The sequence below is a fragment of the Amblyomma mixtum genome, chromosome 1, assembly GCF_055824585.1.
Source record: "Amblyomma mixtum isolate Tamu chromosome 1, ASM5582458v1, whole genome shotgun sequence".
Lineage (NCBI taxonomy): Eukaryota > Metazoa > Arthropoda > Arachnida > Ixodida > Ixodidae > Amblyomma > Amblyomma mixtum.
Window position 1 is genome coordinate 168308210 of NC_143012.1, and position 4510 is coordinate 168312719.

Sequence of the window (4510 nt, forward strand, 5' to 3'; positions counted from 1 at the left end):
ACAGCAGGTATGGCACCATCCGCGACGCGCACACGGGACGTTGCAGGCGTAAGGACTTTGCATAGGCGACGGCGGAGGTCAGCACTCATCACGGAAATATGGGCACCGGTGTCAACAAGGGCGCGCACAGGAACACCGTCAACTGTAACGTCTAGTAGATTGGGTCGAGTCGTCAGTAGAGGGTTTGAGGTCCGAGTTGTTGATGCAGCGTCACCTCCGGGAGCTGCATCACTTAGTTTTCCCGATGAGAGGGACGGTAGGACGCAGCAGTCGAAACACGAGGCGACTGCGGTGAGCGTGAGCGGCGGGCTAGCGGCGAAGGCGAACGGGAGGACTGTCGTGGAGGTTGATCGGCGGCCTCAGACGACTCGGATGGGCGGCGGGGTGAAAACCGGCGAGTACAGTTTGGACGGTAGTAGGAGGTGTCGCGCGGGGGTGACGTCCAGGGGCTGCGGCAGTGGCGGGCAATGTGGCCGATCCGAGAGCATTTAAAACATATTGGGCGGTCGTCTGGCGTGCGCCACTCATTCGGATCGCGGTAACGCCGTGGTGAATAATAGGCGGGACGGAAAGGGACGGGAGGTGGTTGCTGTTGCTGTGGGTACGAGTTTCCGATGGCGCACAGAGCCGGAGGGAGGTTGAGATGGGCGAGTTCTTGCCGCACGACGGTCTGAATAAGCGACACGGAAGGCAGTGTGTCATTAGGTGTGGTCGATGAAGTTACCACAGGCGCTAGGGCTTCGAGTTCACGGCGAACAATTCTTGTCACTGTGTCGGTGACAGGAGGAGAGTCTGAGGGCACTTGAGTTTGAAGTCGCTGGTCCTGGCAAGAACATGTAGAGGCTGTGTTTGGAAGTCGAGAAAACTGTTGAGAAATGCGACGTCTTTTGACTTGTTCAATCGACGGCACTCCTTCATAATGCCGTCAACAGTTATGCAGTCTTTGCAAACAAGCAGATGAAAGGCATCGTCAGCAATGCCTTTCAGCACGTGGCCCACCTTGTCGGACTCGCTCATGGTGGCATCGGCGTTGTGGCAAAGTGCCAATGCGTCCTGTATATAGGCCACGTAACTTTCCGTTGCCGACTGCGCACGAGAAGCAAGCTGTTTTTTCGCAGTGATCTGCCTATCGTCAGGTCTTCTGAACAGTGCTCGCAATTTCTCTTTGAATATGTCCCACCTTGTAAGTCCTTCGTTGGTTTCAAACCACACCCTCGCCGTTCCATTCAGATAGAAAATTACGTTAGCAAGCATTAACGTTTGATCCCACCGGTTATATGCGCTTACTCTTTCGTAAAGGCTTAACCAGTCGTCGACATCGGTGCCGTCGTTTCCCGAAAAAGTACCGGGGTCACGTGACTAAGCCATGACTACGAAAGGAGCAGCAGAAGTGGTCGGCGACTCGCCGGGTGGGGCCACGATGGTAGTAGAGCCGGTTTGACGACCGCTTCGGAGCTCCGTGGTACTGAGAACAATACCCGGCACGCTTCACCAAAGTTGTAACGTTGCCCGGAAGGCTAGTCACAAGCAAGGGCGACCGGAGCGCAGAGCGAACAACACAGGAGGCCCCGAACCTGGTATGGCACGCACACCAGTCAGGCACTTCTTTCACATCGTCTTCTGTTAATATCCGTTTCAATATAAAGAAAATATGACTATATATACAAAGACCAATACCCAGGTGAAAATTTTCAACTGGTTCCACTCCAACTGGTTTAAAGAACACATTTACAGTCGTTGGAACTCAAAATTTGTTCCTTAAACCAGTGCCGATACCAGATGCAGCTGGCACCTGTTGCAATTCCAGACGCAACCGGGACGCGTGTTCGCCAAATGCAGCCGGTACAGCCAGCGATGACAGCGCCACCCACCGGCAGGTAGCAGCCACATTAAGGCTGGTTATAAATATTCATTCAGAACGAGGGGTTGACATCGCCGCTATGGCGCAGTGGATTAGAGGCACGTGTTGCGTATGGAAGGTCGGCCGTTCGACTCCGCTCTCTGTACTGTAATTTTATTGTTTTTTAATTTCATTTTTTTTCCATTTTTCCCCTTTTAGGTCGCAAATCGTGATGCTTAGTGGCATATAACGCCGTTTAAGAGCATTTAATATCCCTTTTAGGTAAGCCTTTGTGACAATCTTCAGTCACCGTGATCAATTCACCGTGGTTTCAAGCCATGTGGCTGTACAGGCTGCAGTTGGCGAATACGCAACCGGGACCTACTGCATCCCAGTCACAGACTTCCCTACAGAGGCGTCGGGACGTCCAAGCACTCCAGCTAGCTCAAATACAGTTGAGTAAGCAAGTACGTGGCCCTCACGGGAGCCCAAAATACTGCAGACGACTTCTCAGTGTTTTATTGCGCTCGGCGCTTTCACTGAATCATGTCGTTGAGCATAATCGTCAGGTTTATAGCTGCAGTGACAGCAATACTCTTCTGCCAAGCCCAATAGGTAAGGGTTGCTGCAGAACAAAGCATAATTGTTCACTTTTATAAGTGAGAAACAAGAGAATAGCACAGCAACTACAAACGAGCCCAGTAATTCACGCCATTTTTATCGACGCAAGTCTATGAAGCATAAAAGGATGACCTTGCGGCACTAAAAACAGTCATGTTGAGCGCAGTGTGCTTCCACATGCACTTGGGCACACCATCCGAACGCATGCCCACATATAGGTAGTAGAGGTCACTTGCACACATGACCTGCCTTTGTTTCAGTGCACAGCGAGTTTGGCAAGAGAGCCAAACGAGTGAGCGCAAAAATAGAACGTGCCAATAAATGCGTTAGAATTTTTTCATTAGGAACGCAAAAATAGCATAAAATACACTTCAATGATCGAACTGAGTACACACCTAAAAAAGGTCACGATTCCAGCCAGTGAAAACAACTTGTCCTAATTCGTACTGACCGCTCCACTTCGCCGAGTAGTAAAAGCAAGCATACAGTCTTCGTTCAGCTCCATCACTATTGAACAACCTCGCAAGCAATACGTGAATAATTAATTCTACGAGGTCTGTTAGAAAAGTATCCGACTTTATATTTTTTTTGCGAACACCTGATGGATATGAAACAAGCGCGCTTACAGCAGCCGACCTTGAACCCTCGTGCGCATGCACGAATTTTTTCCCGCCTGCCGATAGCGTCAGTCGCTGGGAAGCAGCGTTTGAGTGAGGCAGTGCGCAGTGCTCTCGTCGGTTTTTTGTTGCAAGGAAAATGGCGGAGCAAGAGGAGCAGCGCTACTACCTCAAATTTTGCCAGAAACTTGGCGACAGCCAAGTGGAAACCATTCGAAATGTTCAGACGGCTTTCGGTGATGATGCTATGAGCAGCACACAGATTAAGCAGTGGCGCCACTGGTTTAAAGACGGCCGCACATCTATGGAGAGAGAGCCACGCTCCGGTCGGCCATCAACATGCCTAAATTACCAGGTAATTGCCTAAGTGAACGCTGTGGTGATGCGGGACGGTTGTTTGATTATCCAAGAAATTGCGGAAGAGGTGGACATCAGCAATTTTTCTGCACATTCCATTATCACCGAAGATTTGGCTATGGAGAGAGTTGCGGCGAAATTCGTGCCGAAGCTGCTGACGGTGGAGAAAAAGCAGCTTCGTGTTGGAGTCTCACAGGAGATGCTGGATTCCACAAACAGTTACCCTGACTTCACCGACGTCGTAATCACTAGTGACGAGTCTTTGGTGTACGGGTACGACCCGGAAACCAAATACCAGTCGTCACAGAGGACGCATTCCACGTTACCAAAACCCAAGAAGGCCCGCCAAGTGCGCAGCAATGTCAAAGTGATGCTGACTGCTTTTTTGACTCCCTCTGTGTGGCACACCACGAGTACGCACCCCACAGGATCAAAGAATGACTAAAGAGTACTACAGGGATGTCCTCCATCGCCTAGTTGGTGCTGTGCGGCGCAAGAGACCGGAATTGAGGTCAACAAGAAATTGGCGCATACCTCGCGGCATTGCTCCTGCACATTCCTCGCATTTGATTCAGAGTTTTCTGGCGAAAAACCAGACTCCTGTAGTTCAACAGGCTCCTTACTCTCCTGATATGTCCCCCTGCGACTTCTGGCTGTTTCCTAAAATCAAGAGGCCATTGAAAGGAGCGCGATTTCAGAAAAGAAAGGACATTATGGCTGCAACGGCAGCAGAGCTAAATTCCATTCCGAAAAGGGCATTTTCGGAATACTTCCAACAATGGCAGCACCGCTGGGAGATGTATATGGAGCCCCAAGGAGACTACTTTGAAGGTTATTAGGTTTCCAACGCTCCAGTTATGCCAGTTTTTTTTGCGCCAGCGGCCGCCATTACCGGCAAGCTCCACCTCCAAGACTGCGGCAGCACCATGCGTATCAAGTGGTTCCCAGCGCATGCAGGAGAGTGTGCATCCTCACTGAACCAAAACGAGACGTCCATTCGACGGAGCTAGCGCGTACCCTTCCGCGCACGCCGAGAGTGACCGTTCCGTGTGGTGGTTCGAAACCAAGGACCGAG

The 4510-nt window shown here is 51.0% G+C and overlaps 1 pseudogene; it reads right to left on the bottom strand.

The window, feature by feature from the left end:
* Window positions 1-232: 232 nt before the first annotated feature.
* Window positions 233-2667, bottom strand: LOC149369727 (uncharacterized; annotated as a pseudogene).
* Between the last annotated feature and the right edge of the window lie 1843 nt (window positions 2668-4510).